This window comes from Poecilia reticulata, chromosome 20, assembly GCF_904066995.2.
Source record: "Poecilia reticulata chromosome 20, P_reticulata-male-v2, whole genome shotgun sequence".
NCBI classification, from domain to species: domain Eukaryota; kingdom Metazoa; phylum Chordata; class Actinopteri; order Cyprinodontiformes; family Poeciliidae; genus Poecilia; species Poecilia reticulata.
Window position 1 is genome coordinate 1,082,865 of NC_088849.1, and position 17,550 is coordinate 1,100,414.

Below are 17,550 nucleotides of genomic sequence, written 5' to 3' on the forward strand. Positions count from 1 at the left end.
CCTTTGAATACAGTTGGAGAATGGTCAATTGACAACTAGGAAATTCCTGCAGAAATTTTAAGGGGCATGCCAAAGTGTGCCCATCGGCTTTGACCCAGCATTATGATGCTAAACATTTGCATTAATGCTAAAGAAAGCTGCAATGTAGTCAATAACCTGTGGAGAGGCAGAAGCATGTTGACTAAGCTGTACTTGTACCATTCATTATGTTAAAATTAATGCATAAGCTAAAATTACCCAATATGCTAATGTTAACCTAAATGCTGGCAGTAGCATGTGGAGCAACTGGACCATGTTGTTTTAATATTTCTTGCTCTATTCAGTATACTAAACATGTCTAATTAATGAGAAAATTAGCTAATAGCTAACTTTAGGTAAAAGGCTAGTGCACTAGTCAAGGGCAGTGAAATGCTAACGTTTGTACTAATGTTAATGAACTGCCTTGCTGTGCAAGGTAGTTCACTATCCAGAGAAAAATATACATAAAAAAGGCTGATATTATTGCACCGCCTATGGCGGTGCACAAACCTGACGGGAATAAGCAGACTTTTATTTTGAAACTTTCAGTAAGCTTAATTTTAACTACCTCACCAATTCAATGTGTTACAGTAGTTTGTTTAAACCAGTCACATAAAGCCCAAAAGAGCAATTACCTGATGTGAAAAATGTCAAGGCTTTTATTTTGAAATTTTCAGTAAGCTTCATTACGTTACACATTGGATTAATGACTACATTAATTAATTAATTCAACGTGTAACAGTCCAGCTATATAATGCCCAAAACAGCAAATAGTTATAAATGCCAGCTCAGCCCTAATGTGTGGTATTTGAGAGTTCCGCCATGTTGTAGTTCTGACCTTCAGTCATTGTAGTTCTAAAGAGCAGCTCAACTATCATATGAGTGAGACACACAGGGAAAAACAGAATTCTAACTGTTTGTAGCAGTTAGTTTTTCTGAACAAAGCAGTCCGAACAGCTACTACCTGTTCAGGATCTGCAAGAGTGATCCGAAAACCGTTTGAAGCATATAAAAGGGCAATTTCTTGTCTCCGATAGTACTGCAATTTATATCTGTAGCTCTCTCTGCATTAACCTGAGAGAAAAACATAATAAAGGCCTGAGAGAAATATACAGGCTTTTATTTTAAAATTTTCAGTAAGCTTAATTTTAAATGGCCACACTAATCCAATGTGTAACAGTGGTTGGGTTAAACCAGTTATATAATGCCCAGAAAATTCTGCCCTGTCTGTACTTATAACATTCTGTTCACCCTCCTTCTGTAGTAACTCAAAGTACCATCATTATGTAGTTCTTAACTGCCAGCTCAGCCCTCTGTAATAATTGAGTGTTCCACCATGTTGTAGTTCTGACCTTCTGCTCAGGCCTCTGTATTAAAGTGTTCTGCCATGTTTAGAACTACAGAGTCTGTGTAGTCCAAACCAGCAGCTCTGCTTTCTATGTATTTTGTTGCCATAGAAATTAATCCTCAGCCAACTGCTGTGTGTGTGAGAGACTTTATCTATCTTTATGGGACACACAGTCAGTTTTAATGAAAAAAGCAGTCCGAACAACTCCTTCCCGTTCAAAATCCGTAAGGCCGATCCAAAAACCGCTTGAAGCGTAGGAGAGGGCCTTTTGTCGTCTCAAATAGTCCCGCGATTCTGATCTATAGCTCATTCACAGTAATTGCAGTGATGAGAGAAATATGGTGTGCGCTGAGCTCAGAAATTTTTCAGAAATGTATGTAAAACACTAGGGAGGAGCGTCAGTTAGTCCTGTCCCATCACTTTGCTCTGAAGCACCTTGACAGAAAACCGTAAGCCCAAGAGAAATTTCGAAAACATTTGACCGGAGCAGGCATTTGGTGCAATTTCATGACCAACTTTCATACCAATAGAGCAATTTTTGTAGGCATGAGAGCGATTTCAAAATTGTTTTGGGGTCAAAAATCCACTCATTTTCTCACTCTAAAAAAGCGGCAGTTGGTGTCAGTTACACTCTAAGGTTCAGCAGCTGGAAATTTTGCTCGTTTTTCACTTTTTACGTCGCCGTTGTAACGCCGATCCCCAATAAAAATAATAGCACCCATCTCGGCATCGAGCTGCACGTTTTGATACCATTTTTGTTGGTGGGCATGCAGCAGTATGAGCCGCATTAAGGGAGACGGAAGAAGAATAAATAAAGATATAAAGAGACATTCTATTAGGTGTAGAATAGGTGCCTGCCATGCAATGCATGGAGTCACTGCCTATGCATTGCTATGGCATGCCCCTAATGACTAATAACGGCTAACACTTAAATGCTGTTTTATTAAAGTTGATACAGAAAGTGAACCTCTAAACGTTACAGCACTGATAATCAGCGGTGTATATATGTTCCTAAATGTGGCTAAAACTGCTGCTAGCTGGTTTACTCTCCGATCGGAGGCTGTTTATTATATACACAGTCAGAGAATGGTGGATTGACAATGAGTAATGATGGTTATCTAACACTTAAATGCTGTTTAATTAAAGTTGATAAATAAAATGAATCTTTAAACGTTACAGCACTGACAGAGCGGTGTATATTTTTCTTAACTGTGGCTAAAGCTGCTGCTAGCTGGTTTACTCTCCGATCGGAGGCTGTTTATTTTATACACAGAGAATGGTGGCTTGACAATGAGTAATGATGGTTATCTAACACTTTAATGCTGTTATTATTAACCTTACCTTTTATTATATCCTTAAGATAATGAGTATCTGTGAATTTTTCAGTCAGGTTTCCCGAGGCAAAATCACACCGGAAGATGCTCCGTTTCGAGTTATGGCGGCCATTGTCTGACGTCACTGTGAAAAGGGTCTGTAGTCCATCAATCCGAACAACAATATCCCTCAGTGCTAAGACATCTGCTGTTTTGGTTGAGCCAAGTAGGAGGGACCATAGACATAATATAAGAGTAGACCCTGCATTGGCTGCTCCAGCGCAGGAAATACTGTGGCCATCTTGGAGCGGTCCACCACTCCACTCAGCGTTATGTGTTTAGCAGCACAATGACGTATCGGCGCATTTAATTGATCATAGCACGCTTTTTTGTTACTGGAAACCATATTCAAACAACTATCAAAGCTACATTTATAAACAATTTTATTATTTAAGTATGTTTTTAATACATAGTTCAGCATATTTAAATATGCTTAGTGGCTATAACAATAGAATAGGAATGGAATATTCTGATATTGATGTATGATGAGCATATTAAAAAGCACACACCCATTATTTCACAATTTATTTCATAAATTATTTAGTAATATCAATACATATTTATATAAGTATACAAACACAAATAAATAATAACTAATAATGGCACAAATAAATAATGATTAAAACTGAATACTATATCGAATACATGTTTAAATGTATATATATATATATATATGTTTTTCAGCAGACGAGTTCTAGCTTCAGAGAGATTCAGCAGCTGAGATTCATCCGATGTGAGATTCATCCGTGCTGCAGTGAATCCGTCTCTCTTTATAGATTCTCCCTCTTCTTCCTCACATCGTGTCTTTAGGAAACTTTCAAAACAAAAACGGAAGATTTAGGATGCATCTTACTAGTGAAAGAATTACATATAAATAATAGTCTTTACCACCTGTGTAAACTTTGCTGGTGAATGTTATAACACATAATATAAGTTTTATAATTTGTTACATTGTTTCATTTCTAATATAGGCTCTTGTGTCAGATAATCTAAGTCAATGTTAGAGAATAATTAATTTTTTTAGATTTACAGAATCTCAGCCTTCATAGCGGGGCTGAACCCGGTGTTACACCAAACACTGTAGCTAATATTAGCTGGTATCTCACCGGTGGACATAAATACAGTAAAGTAATATTCTAATCACAATATATACACAATAATATGTCCATCTTACTTGTGAAATGTTGTCTGTGGAGCCTTCACATCAATAGTCCATCGATCAGAACAACAATATTCCTCAGTGCTGAGGCATCTTCTGCTGTTTTGATTGAGCAAAGTAGGAGGGATGACCTCTCCAAGATGGCCGCCGTATTTCCTGCGTCAATGCGGGGTCTGCTCTTATATTATGTCTATGGTCGGCCCTACTTTGAAACCGTTCCGCTCGGTACCGTTCCGCTCGGTACCGTTCCGCTCCTTGCAGTGCGAAAATTGCTTTAGAGTACAGCCACAAACAGCACAACAGTTACCCGAGCTCCACAAGGGCATCTTACGACACTTTCATGTGGCAGGTTGCTCTCAATAGTAGGTTAATGTGTGATTTGGTTCGGTTCTAGTCCAGTGGGGAGATCCAGTTGTTGCGCAATATCTGGAGCGCAGCAGCTGCGGTTATTTCTCTGCTGATTTGCAGCGACACTCAGCAACGGAGAACCTCAAGGTTCTGGTTCTGATGGATTTAATAAATCCAGATATTTTATTTTGTCTTATAAATAAACATTTCCAGGCCCAATCATAATGATAAATACTCAGATCATGAACTTGATTTTTTTTTTAAATTCAATATTTTGGTAATACTCTTTACAATTCCAGAATTTTCACATAACTCTTATACTTTTGAAGCCCTGTTTGAAGACACATTGTGATTATTAAATCAGGTGCTATGATCAGTTACTCAGTACTTGAGTAGTTTACCAAATACTTTTTATACTTGCTTAATTAAACTTGTATAAAGTATGTTACTGTGATTGGAGTACAATTTTAGAGTACTCCATGTATGAACGATTGCATGGATCACTTTCTAAAAACAAAAAAACACTACCATAAAATATTGTTCATCACTGCAGCGGACGTCTCACCACATGAGACTAGGGCGACATGTCGTGGTGGGCATCCATTATTTTTATTTCTGAAAGGTGGGAACCCTAGTTGAGGGTTAAAGATCTGGTAGTATAGGGAAATGGAGCCGTTGCACGTAAGCTCGGCATGAACAAATCCATGGCTTGGCATTGGAGACCTGCGCTCTTAATAGATCCAGCAGATTTATTAAAAATTGAGAGCGTGTAAAATCGAGAGCAGCGGAGACATCAGCGGCTTATATAAGTACGTTTCCAGTTTTTAAAAAAAACTTTGTAGATGCGGCTTATGGTGAGGTGAGCTCTATAGTCTGGAAAATATGATAATTATAGCCAGAAAGGATAACAGATGCACTCGAAATAATCCTGTAAACTTACAGTAACATACTGACAGCTATAGACGCCAGAGGTTTACTGTAAATGCACAGTAGCTGTACCGTAACTAATACTGACAGCAGATTACCGACAATGCAAGTACGGTACGGATACTGTGAAAGAACGATAAACGTCTGGCGTCTATAGCTGCCAGTAGTTTACTGTTTTTTCGAAAGAACGGTGATCTATAGTTTTTCTGAAAGAATAAAAAAAATGCTGGTACCTACAGACGGCAGTTTTTTTTTTTTCACCGTTCTTTCAGAAAAACGGTAAAAAAAAGCTGGCGTCTGTAGATACCAGTATTTTACTGGACATGTACCTTTTCAATCCTGTAATTACCTTTTAAAGTGTTAAATACTGTAATGACGCCAACACACCGCAGATGTAGTACCGCCAACAGGATTTATTAGAAATAAGAGCGAGCTGCTATTCCTTAGGCTGCAGTTGCGCCTCTAACAAATTGTTACACTCAACTGAATAGCTTCAAAGCTAACGCACACTGAACTCTCTGCTCTTCCTGTGTTCTGTCAGATCCCGCTCCCCGGATCCCTCGCCCACATGACAGGTCCATGACATGTGAGTGGAAGTCAGCAGAGTCAGATTGGGGAACTCCATAACATTCTACACATAACAGTGATCACAATGCAACTTATAACAAATACACATAACCATATGGACCCCAGCAGAACTAAAATACAGAATCGTTAAAATACTACGGTAGTCGACAGGTGCAAACGCGCAGCAAACAAAGAACAGACGCAAACAAAAAAGAGATGCAAAAAAATATATAAAAATAAGTGTTCCAGACCACTAGAGCTTTGTGTCCGAATTCAGGTTCTGCATCCTTTCAAGCTCATTCTTTCATGGGCTTGAGAAACGACCCGGTCTACGGAAGAGGGGTCCTGCGAAGGCATATAGCATTGCAGAGAAGCTGTAGCCTCCAGCTAGCTGCCTAGCCTCCACCTCGGTGTTATGTTGCTTAGCAGTCGTGACACAACATGATTTAAACAATGCTTGTAGGTGAGAATGTAGATGTATAAATCTCACATTTCTGCTCGGTTCATCCGTGCATCACCTAATTGCAATATCTGTCTGACGTTTTCAGTGATGTCTGCTCCCGCTGTATTAACACGCAGCTCCCCTGGCCTGCTGCCAGCTGGTCCAGGTTTAGTATACCACGGGAGAACGAACACCTGACTCATTTAGGCTTTCCCAAATGACAGTTAAACACAGATAATAAGTCAGGTAACGTCTAGATGGAATATTTTGGTTCACTAAAATATTTCATTTATTCCTGAGCAAATCGGTTTGACTTATTAAAGTTAAGCCTAAAAACATAATAGTTTTATTACACTGTATTGTCTTACCTGAGATTTGGAGAGTATTTGAAAGGGGATTGTTTACATTCCTTGTGTAAATGTGCTATATGTGTTTTAACATTTTAGAATCTGACTAAAATTTTTTAAATATGCAACTGCCTTTATTAAAAAAAAGTGAAGAGTAATAGAGAAATTAGGAGAAAAAAAACATAGTCCGAGCCTGTTTTTTTTTTTCGTTGCCGTTTTGTGATACACGTTGTCACGGTAACTAAGCAACATAACGCCACAGTAGCCTCTACTGTGGCAGCTAGCTGAAAGCTGCAGCTAAAAAAAAAAACTTACTTCGGACACAGCTGTTCTTTGTACGACTCCCCCTAGTGGTCTGGATCAGACTCCTCCTAGTGGTCTGGATCACTTCTGTTTTCTGCATTTGTTGTTTGCATCTCTTTTTTGTTGCATGTGTTTTTCTCGTCTTTGCTGGGTGTTTGTACCTGTTGGCCACCGTAAAATACAGTGGTGAAAGTAAATATACCTTCAAATACTGGCATTCCAGTATTTTTACCGTGAATTTAGTTTTACTACTGCATTCACTTTATGAGTAAGCTACTGCCAAGAAAACTGTAATGCTACTTTTTAATGTACAGTCTTAGTTTTACCATAGAAAATTAATACCTAACCCATTGTAAGCTTCTTAGAAGTGCTACAATTGGTGCGGTTCTAAAATGCATAATCTGCATAATCAGAACTTCACATAACACAGAAGAGGATGTAGTTTCCTGTAAATGCACAGTAGCTGTACTGTAATTAATCCTGACCGTAATTAATCCTACAGAGGATGTATCACATTCCTAGCCCTAACCCTTTGTTATGTGAAGTTTTGATTATGCAGATTATGCATTTTAGAACCGCACCAATTGTAGCACTTCTAAGAAGCTTACACTGGGTTAGGTATTAATGTTTTATGGTAAAACTAAGACTGTACTTTAAAAAGTAGCATTGCAGTTTTCTTGGCAGTAACCTTCAGAACAGAATTTTTATTTAAAAGGCACCACTATGCCTCAAATCACATATATTTCCAGTATATTCAAACATTCAAAACGAATAACACAAAACCATTCCTCAGAGAACTGGTAAAAAATAGGCATTCAAAGTCAATATATAGTTTCACCAACACTGGAATAAAAATTTAAGACTTTCAGTTTACAGTGACATAAACTGGGTTTAACTAATTACTTTCTACAATCTTATGAACATAAAAACATTGTTCTAAAAGAAATATCCATGCTTTGGTTATCACCAAGCAAATCAATGAGAAAGGACTTCCAAAATTCAACATGGCTGAAATAATGTGGAATTCTAGTATTAACAGGGTTTTAAAATGTGAACTATTAATGGTTTTCAAGAGTCCAAGTAGCACTTACTTTATTAGATGCAGATGAAGGCACCATCCAACATGGAAAAAGAAAAGACAATACAATTTAGATCCTGAATAATATGGAAACAGAAATATTTCAAAGAAAAGAAAAGGACAACAACTAACCTGAATGAGATGCCACTCAAAGTCTATCAGGTTTTTGAGGAGGGTGGAAACTTGAACATTGACTGTCACTTTTTCTTTTGAATGGTCTTTCCTGTTTTTTTTGGATACCATATTCCCATGGCTGACTTTTGTGCCCCTTTCTGGCCCAAAAATAAAGCGACGAAAAAACTAAATCAAAAATGGGAAAATTCCTGAGAATATAAATAAAGCTGTTTTTAATTACAAAAGAGAAAACATCACTACCTTTGTCAAATGTCAATCATAACTTGCTTTAAAACCTTTAAACCATGTCATTGTATTTTGCTCATTGTAAAAAAATCATAGGAATGGTTTTACCGTTGAATGAACTCCAAAGTCTTGGCTGCCTCATGTTGATATTGGAGGTTGAAGATGTAGAAAATGGACAACGCTGTCCTGTCTGGAATGTCAACTGGACCCTCTCAAAGACAATATGGCCTTCAATGCTGACCATGCAGAAAACTGCTTGCCACGGGGACTGTAATAAACCAAGTCCTTAATTGGAAGAACATAAAACAAATCCTATCATTGATACAGTATGCATTTAAATGATCATCATAATAAAGAGTTTCCATCTGCCAGGTAAATTAAAAGCAAGGATCTTAAACTCCTCAATTGTTGTGCAAGTCACATCAATGTTGAAAACTGTAGGCTGGATTAATTTACAGAAGTTGTAAAGGAATTCATGGTACTTTGCACTGAAGGTGAAGTGTGCTTTCAAAGTTCATCAAAAGCTACCTTGGATGATCTTGTGATCACTGATGGTGAAGTGTCTTTGGTGCTGCTCGTTTTCACCAACATGCAGGAGGAAGGGCTGTCCTGGTTGCACGGCAATGAGGAAGGCTTCAACACTGGCTTGCATCTTTGACATAATGATAATGTAACGCTGTTGGGTAATGCGCAGGTCTGACTGCAAGATTTAGTGTTAACCACTTGGAGAATCAGAAGTAGGTACGGCATGGAGTCAGGGTTGGGTGGATAATTGATGCAACTGAGGCAAAGAGCTTTGTGTATACTGCTTTTTATTGCAGTGGCAATAATAATGATAATAATGATGACAAAAAAATAAAAATAACAAAAAGACTAAACAAAAATAAATTGTTCAAAAGAAGCAATGAGGGGGGAAAAGAAACCAACAAAGAAATAATAACAATCAGTAACACTTCAGAACCAAATGCAATTCAAAAAGGAGTCCAAAAGCAACGGGAGAATAGTTCTTTTCCTTTTGATACTCCCTTAGAGTTTAGTTTGTTTCCTGTGAGAAAAGTGTCTTGGTTTTCCTGCGTGAAAAGTGTTTTTTGATTTCCTACCACTAGGTGGTGTGTGGGTAGCTTGCCATCCTCCGTCATCAAGCAATTTGATGAAGGGGGAAAAAAAAACCTGACCTAAAAGGGCCAGAAAACATACATTAAATTCATATATAAATGTTATATTTATATAAGCTGAATGTAAGAAACAAATAAATACCTAATGCTAGGTATTGACAACCATTTCATCAAAATGGGAAAAGAGTCGTTTTTTTAAAAAAGAAAGTGCACTTCATAATTCAAGTTCAAAATTTCTCAAATAAAGTAATTAGCAATCGCTTCAAACAACAACCAATAATAAATCAAATCAATCAACTTAAGAATGTGATTGATCAAAGTAGCTACAAACAAAATCACTAGGTATCAGACTTCATTGATGCACCCGCATGTAATACAACAACAAACAAAGAAATCATGAAAATCATCAAATCTAAAGTTGAAGGAGAAGCCTTTAAATATTAAAGGTGTGACCTTTAACTCGGCTTTAACAGTGTGACGTTTTATTAAGCAAGTAGTTAGTAAATGGACTGAACTAATGTGGGCATCTGATTGTCGAGTTGGTAGCTAATGCTACTGGCGGCGCATAGCGGGAATAACGCTCCATAATACATATGAATGAATATTTACTCACCGTCGAGCAACGGATTGTCTAAGGAGGTGGATGCAAGGTTAACTGGTTCTCATCAAAGGTATATCAGGCATCAACAAGCCCAACCTGGTGAGTATTGCAGCGGATATATTAGCGGCGCTAGCATTGCAAATATAACGTCAAGTTCAAATGGTATTCGACAACTCACCACAGATCCTTGAGTTTTAGATGTGTAATCGTTCAGCAATGAGTCGATTTGGAGAGTTCAGATTGTTTAATTAACAACCGACGCCACAACCGTCAGTGAGCAGCAGCACAGTGGATACCCGGAAATACACATGAGAGTCCCAGAGGTTAAAGGGATTACTTAAAGGGAAGGTGGTTGGGGCGTGGCTGTCACGTGGGTTACAATAACACGACGAATAATAAAAATTATTAAACATATTTAACAGCACAGCTACATTCAGATAGCAAACAAAGTCAATGAGAAAGTGCTTCTACAAAGAAGTAGGATCATTAGAATAACCACATACCTGCACATATCTGAAAACGTGGTCCACAGTTTGACATGAGCCGTTTTGGATTCTTCTTGTGGCCTTTGGATGTAGGATGAAGCACATGAACCAACATGTGTCTGGTTTTCCCAGCCTGGAGGAACGACAGGATAAATAGCAGAAACATTAGGATAATAAACATTTTAAAGAGAAGTGAGCAAAACTAACCAGACTCGGCAAAATACTTTGTCCACCCGGTTTACCCTGTAGAGCATTTTTCATCACCTACAACATAAAGCATAAAAATGTCAGAAATAATTACCATGAACACAACTCAGACATTAGGCATAATACAAATTAGTCAGTTTATAGAAACATTCTGGACAGCATTTCTTCTGCCAACCTGTCAGAAGAAATGTGCTGAAGTCATCATAACAGGCTTCAGTCACCAACATGACATACTAATGAAGAAAAAAAGAGGCAGCCAATATGTCATTGTTTATTATCATTATTATTTATAGAGACAAAAACATTTTGGCTTAGCTTTGATCGCATAGATCAAACCACCGGTCCAGCACAGCCACTCTCCCCATTATGCCATCTATAGCCGAAAACTTCAAGAAAACGACTCCGCAGCTAAATACTGTTAACTCAAACGGCCTTTCTGACAGTTTTATTGTTCGTTTAACCACCCGACACGCCGTGCTACACCTGCTTGGCTAACTTTAGCTGCTAACAAAAATAATAAACCAAGGGTGCTTACGTCCAGTCCTCGAGAGCTACCGTCCTGCAACTTTTCGATGTATTTTTACTCCAACAGACCAGGATCAGCTCTGAACAGACCTGCTAACCAGCATTTCATTTGATTCAGGTGTGTTAATTGGCGCAGGGAAGCATCTGAAAGTTGCAGGATAGCAGCTCTCAAGGACTGGACTTCAGCACCTCTGTACTGAACAGTCGTACCGCGATATCCAAACAAATAAACTTACGTTAAGCATAAGTTGATACTCTTGCGCAAACAGAAAGTTAATGCATTCATAAAAAATAATTAAAATCAAAAACATGACAATCTTAACATGAAACTTACCTTTTTTAATAGATCTTTATTGAGATACAGAATACGTAACAGTATAAATGCAGCATACATTGTGGTATAATGTCTGCCAGGGAGTTACAAACATTGAGACAATACATTACCATTACATTACATAAATCAGTGATTCTTGAGAATAGGGATAAAACAGGTCCTATGGATAAAGCACAAAATTTGAATAAAATATACACAAAATATAATTTTTTCAAATATCTGGCTAAACTAACCTGGGTCATGTCAGCACAACAATGTATATTTTCCAGGTATTTGCTGAATTTTTTTTTATTTTAAACATTGTAGTCAGTGGATGATGCCTGTAAAAGCCCTTGTCGAGGAGCAGAACTCAATACATTATAATAGTTTAAAACAATTTAAAAAATACAAAAATTATATATTATGACAATTATGTATAAGTAGTCATAGAAATAATTATAAAAGTATCAATAAAATGAATTAAAAATAATTTTTATATATTTTCCAACTCCATTGAAATTTGTCCCTAGTTTTTGTCAACACCGTCAGATATGAAAAGAATGTAAAAAAAATCAGGCATTATTGGGGGGCACCAGAATTTGAAGACCCCATGACCATTTCCTTTCTCTTCTTTTGCTAAGAGCAGTGGCGCAAAAAGTGGGTATGCAGGGTATACAACGCATAAGGGCGCAGCACCAGAGGGGGCGCCAAAAGCCCATCTGGAGGGGGCGGCGCGTCGATGATGTTTTCCCATACACTTCAGCGCGCCTTACGCCCCTTCACCTCACGCACTTAACGAGGTAAATGTAGCGAGTTTTACCCGCCACGTATCGTCGCCTCGGGGGGGCGGGAGGGGGGGAGCGAGATTGTTTTCAGCAGTGAAAATTAATGTTCCCACTCCCAGACCAAAAAACACACATCCATATTTGAACTGAACCCCCCTGGATCTGGAGGAAATGGTTCGTTCCTGCTTGGAACACTTGAGGTGATGCTGTTCAGCTGCAGTCAGTGGAAGACAAGAACGACTGTGGCAATTACTATGCTGCTAAGAAAAATCAGGTTTTAAAAAAAAGAGAGGGAGAGAGAGAAAAAGGCAAGAGTGTTAATTTATAACTCAGTTTTTCTCCAAGAGAGGTGAGTAGACTGTGTGAGATTATCAACCATGTAACATAGTTAACTTTGATACAGACTACTGCTTGCCTCCTTTTCACTTGCATTTAATGAATTAAGGAAAAAAAAGTACCAAGATATTCATATATTTAACTTTCCCTTGTATCTTTTACCACACTTAACAGATGAGTCAGTCAGCAGCAGGTCTAACCCACATCCCTCCTGACCTGTTCTCTCCTAATTGAAATTAAAGCTGCAGTATGTAACTTATAAAAAATATATTTTTCACATATTTGTTAAAACTGTCACTATGTTGTGACTGTATGGTATGAGAGGTAATCTGTGAAAAATTTGTTTCCTCCGTTTTCTCCCAGTGCTAGAAACAACCAGTCAGTGGCATTTAAGTTTTAGTGTCGTCAATCACAATCTCATGTGATGCTGCTCATCCTTCCTGCCCCTCGCTCTGTGCTATACTGTAGCTAGCATAGCCTGTTGTAAATGCTCAGTTTAGTTAGCTTAGCCACCAATGATGGCAGATAAACAGTTTTCCTGTAACAATAAGTTGTTTCTCCACCATTAACACATTTAGCAGTGAGTGAATGAGGTTGATTGACAGCACTAAGACCCACCTCCTGGTTCTGATTGGTTGTTTTGGTCGAAACGTTGCATTACTTTAGATAGCAATAGTAGTTCAGGGAGGAGATTGATTGTTTTCACAGATTATCTGTCTCATAACAAACTGTCACAACATGGTGACAGCTTTAACAAAAATGCAGAAAACATATTTTTTATTAAAGTTATATACTGCAGCTTGAATAAAATGCAACTACATAGCATTTTTTGAGAAGTCTGAATTGCTTTATGTGTATTGTGCACATTGTATTTGACTGTTGCTCATGGGGAGAGACATTTAAGTATCTAAAACTAATAGAAAATTTTAAGCAACCTACTTGCACACTGTATGTGGACTGTTGGATGTTAAATTCATGAGCAGTAAATACTGTGCTAGTATCAATATTGAACCAATGAAAGCAAGTTGCAAGCCTTTAAAATTGTGATGCTTTTTAGGGGTCAGATGAACTCAAAAAATTGCAACAGCAGCTGCACATGCGGGGCCCAATCTATTTTTTGTCTTGGGGCCCAAGATTCCTGGCGGCGTCTTTATGTTGGTTTTATGTATTTTAGCTGTTCATCTCTGAAGCCATTTCTATTTTGTAAGTTTAGGATTAGCAGAGAGGAAACATGAAAAGGAGAGACCTTGAGAAGAGGTTGTAAAATAAATGAGTGAAAACCTCTGCGATAAGAAATGTATGCAGTAAATAGAGTTGACAGCATATGACATGCATAATAATGTTTACATCTGCAAATCAGTTGTTAAAATAATTTGTAGGATAAAAAAAACATTTTTATCTTTAGTTAGTTCACATTCTTACACTGTACGTCACTGTAGTGTCTGTTGTAAATACAAATGCTATTTGTCTGTATTTACAACAGGAACATAAGAATGTGGATGTCATGCATGTGGATTCATCTGCAGATGCAGATGCAGGGACATCAGGATGCAGAGAGTCAGGAGCAGAGCAGCAGGTAAGCGACGGCAACACAGAACAGTAGATATTTTAATTAAATATTTGTGACTGAAAATGACAGGAGAAAAAAAAAACATTTTGGCTTTTTTGCCTCAGTCTATGTTTTCCAATCCTTTGAGAGCCATGGCTCATGTTTGGCAAGTTATTGAATGCAGGGCTGGAAAGTGAGACAGCACACTGAGTTATCAGTGAGGAGCTAAGGTGTCTGTTGGAAGTGAAAAGTATCATTTTTATTTATTTTTGTCTAAAAAAATCTAAAAAGATTTTCTTTCTAGATTATATTTTTGCTGGTCAAACTGCTGTTTTGAGATTAAAACTGCTGAGTCCCATTTTACCAGCTGTTTTTTTCTTATGGTTTTAGATAGAGACAGAACCAGTTCAATTGCCAGTCAACATATGTAAATGTATTTTTGACCAATAAAATATATCAGAATCTGGTAGCTGGCTTATATGTGTGCTACCAGAGTATTAGTCTGCTACACTCTTAGAAATGGCTGTAAATTTACAGTGGAATTCCAGCAGTAACATACTGTTATTCCAAAATACGGTAGGATATTGTCAATTTGATGTCTTCTTCTCTTGTCACAATCAAGACTGACGACTGGCAGTAAACTACCGCAAAATAATTGTAAAGTACAGTTTTTTCCCTAGGCAAGACATTTTACTTGTATTTGCATCTTCGAGAACCAGCATTTAAAGACAATATTAAACGGAAAGAAAAAAATACTTTCCATAATAAATCTTTTAGGGAATGAATCGAAATCTACAGAGCATAATCAAAAATGTTAGATTACCAGTGTTGGTGTTGTATGTTAAAAATACAATGTTAATTAAACACGTGTTTAGTCAAATTCAAAGATAGGTTTGTCAGTTTCCCTAAAAAGATGATGTTTGATAAAGGGTTGCTCCCACAATCGCAACGTATCTGTGACGTCACGTGTTGCCCTGGAGACAGCAGTATGGCGTCTTGACTGGAGCTTATTATAACAAGGTAAGTCCCCAAAGCTATTAAAACATACTCTTTATGTACTTTCTTTAATGTATTTCAGTGATTCTTGAGAATAGGGACAAAACAGGTCCTATGGATAAAGCACAAAATATTAATAAAATATACACAAAATATTATTTTTAAATATCTGACTAAACTAACCTGGGTCATGTGAACACAACAATGTATATTTTTCTGGTGTTTGCTGAATATTTTTTTATTTTAAACATTGTAGTCAGTGGGTGATGCCTGTAAAATCCCTTGTCCCGGAGCAGAACTCAATATATTATAATAGTTTAAAACAATTAAAGAAATACTAAAATTATATATTATGACAATTAAGTATAAGTAGTCATATAAATAATTATAAAAGTACAAATAAATTGAATTAATTATGTTTTTATGTTCATAAGATTGTAGAAATTAATGAGTTAAACCCAGTTTATGTCGCTGTAAACTGAAAGTCTTAAATTTTTATTCCAGTGTTGGTGAAACTATATATTGACTTTGAATGCCTATTTTGTACCAGTTCTCTGAGGAATGGTTTTGTGTTATTCGTTTTTAATGTTTTAATATACTGAAAATATATGTGGTTTGAGGCATAGTGGTGCCTTTAAATAAAAATTCTGTTCTGACGGTTACTTATCACATCCTCTTCTGTGTTATATCAATCAATCAATCAAATTTTATTTGTATAGCACATTTCAGCAGCAAGGTATTTCAAAGTGCTTTACATAATTAAAATAAAAACAGCATGTGACATTAAATAAACAGTGAGAAAGAGAGAGATTAAAAAAACAAAAAATAAAGATAAAAACATTAAAACCTGCACCCCTTTAGGACTTCAGTTAAACGTCGTTTAACTGGGATTCTAACCCTCAGGGACTCTAGTCAAAAACACCGTTTGACAAGGACTCCAACCTCTAGGCTTTTGGTTGAACGCCGTCAACTAGGACTCTAAACCCAGTAGAACTTTAGTTAAACGTTTTCTGGGGGGCTTTACATCATTAAAACGTAGAGAAAAAAAAAGAAATTAAAAACATTAAAGACATAAAAACATGGAAGACATCAAAACCTGCACTCTAACCCTAATTTAGCCTTAAGCAACTCTAAACAGGTGGGTTTTAATTTGAGATTTAAAGGCACCCAGTGTTTCAGCTGTTTTACAGTTTCTGGAAGTTTGTTCCAAATCCGTGGTGCATAGAAACTGAATGCTGCTTCTCCTTGTTTGGTTCTGGTTCTGGGGATGCAGAGCAGAACCAGAACCAGAAGATCTGAGGGGTCTAGACAGTTGGTACAACAATAACAGATCTTTAATGTATTGTGGTTCTAAACCGTTCAGTGATTTATAAACTAACATCAGTATTTTAAAGTCTATTCTCTGAGCTACAGGGAGCCAGAGGAGGGACTTTAAAACTGGTGTTATGTCTCTATCTTCCTGGTTTTAGTGAGAACTGGAGCAGCAGCTTCTGGATCAGCTGCAGCTGGAGGATTTTATTAGTCAGACCTGTGAAGACGCTGTTGCAGTAATCAATGCGACTAAAGATCAACGCATGGATGAGTTTCTCTAGATCGTGTTGAGACATATGCAAACAAAAAATGCTGATAACAGAAGTGATCCAGACCACTAGGGGGAGTCGAACAAAGAACAGTTGTGTCCGAAGTCAGGTTTTGGATCCTCGACGACCGGAAGAGAGAAGCTGTAGCTTTAATAAGCTTGAAAGGATGCAGAACCTGAATTCGGACTCAAAGCTCTAGTGGTCTGGAACACTTATTTTATTTTATTTTTTTTGCATCTCGTTTTTGTTTGCTGCGCGTTTGCACCTGTCGCCTACCGTAGTATTTTAACGATTCTGTATTTTATTTCTGCTGGGGTCCATATGGTTATGTGTATTTGTTATAAGTTGCATTGTGATCACTGTTATGTGTAGACTGTTATGGGGTTCCCCAATCTGACTGCTGACTTCCACTCACATGTGATGGACCCGTCATGTGGGCGAGGGATCAGGGGAGCGGGAGGACCAGGACCGATGCTGATCTGACAGAACACCGGAAGAGAGGAGAGTTCAGTGTGTGTTAGCAGTGAAGCTATTAGCTGCAGCCTAAGGAATAGCAGCTCGCTCTTATTTCTAATAAACCCTGTTGGCGGTACTATATCTGCGGTGTGTTGGCGTCATTACAGTATTTAGTTAAATGATTGAAAAGGTAAATGTCCAATAAAATTCTGGTATCTACAAACGCCAGCTTTAAAAAAAATTTTTTTTAAACTTTTTTCTGAAAGAATGGTAAAAAAAAAAAACCTGGCGTTTGTAGATACCAGAATTTTCTTTATCGCTCTTTCAGAAAA

General features: G+C 37.4%; 1 long non-coding RNA gene across 1 annotated transcript; it reads right to left on the bottom strand.

Annotated features, from left to right (window-relative positions):
- Positions 1–9,128: 9,128 nt before the first annotated feature.
- LOC145549419 (uncharacterized) lies at positions 9,129–10,367 on the bottom strand. Its single transcript, XR_014085392.1, has 3 exons — positions 10,165–10,367; positions 9,999–10,082; positions 9,129–9,445 (listed from the first exon to the last, which is right to left on the bottom strand). It is a non-coding gene; the product is annotated as an uncharacterized LOC145549419 (long non-coding RNA).
- Positions 10,368–17,550: the final 7,183 nt, after the last annotated feature.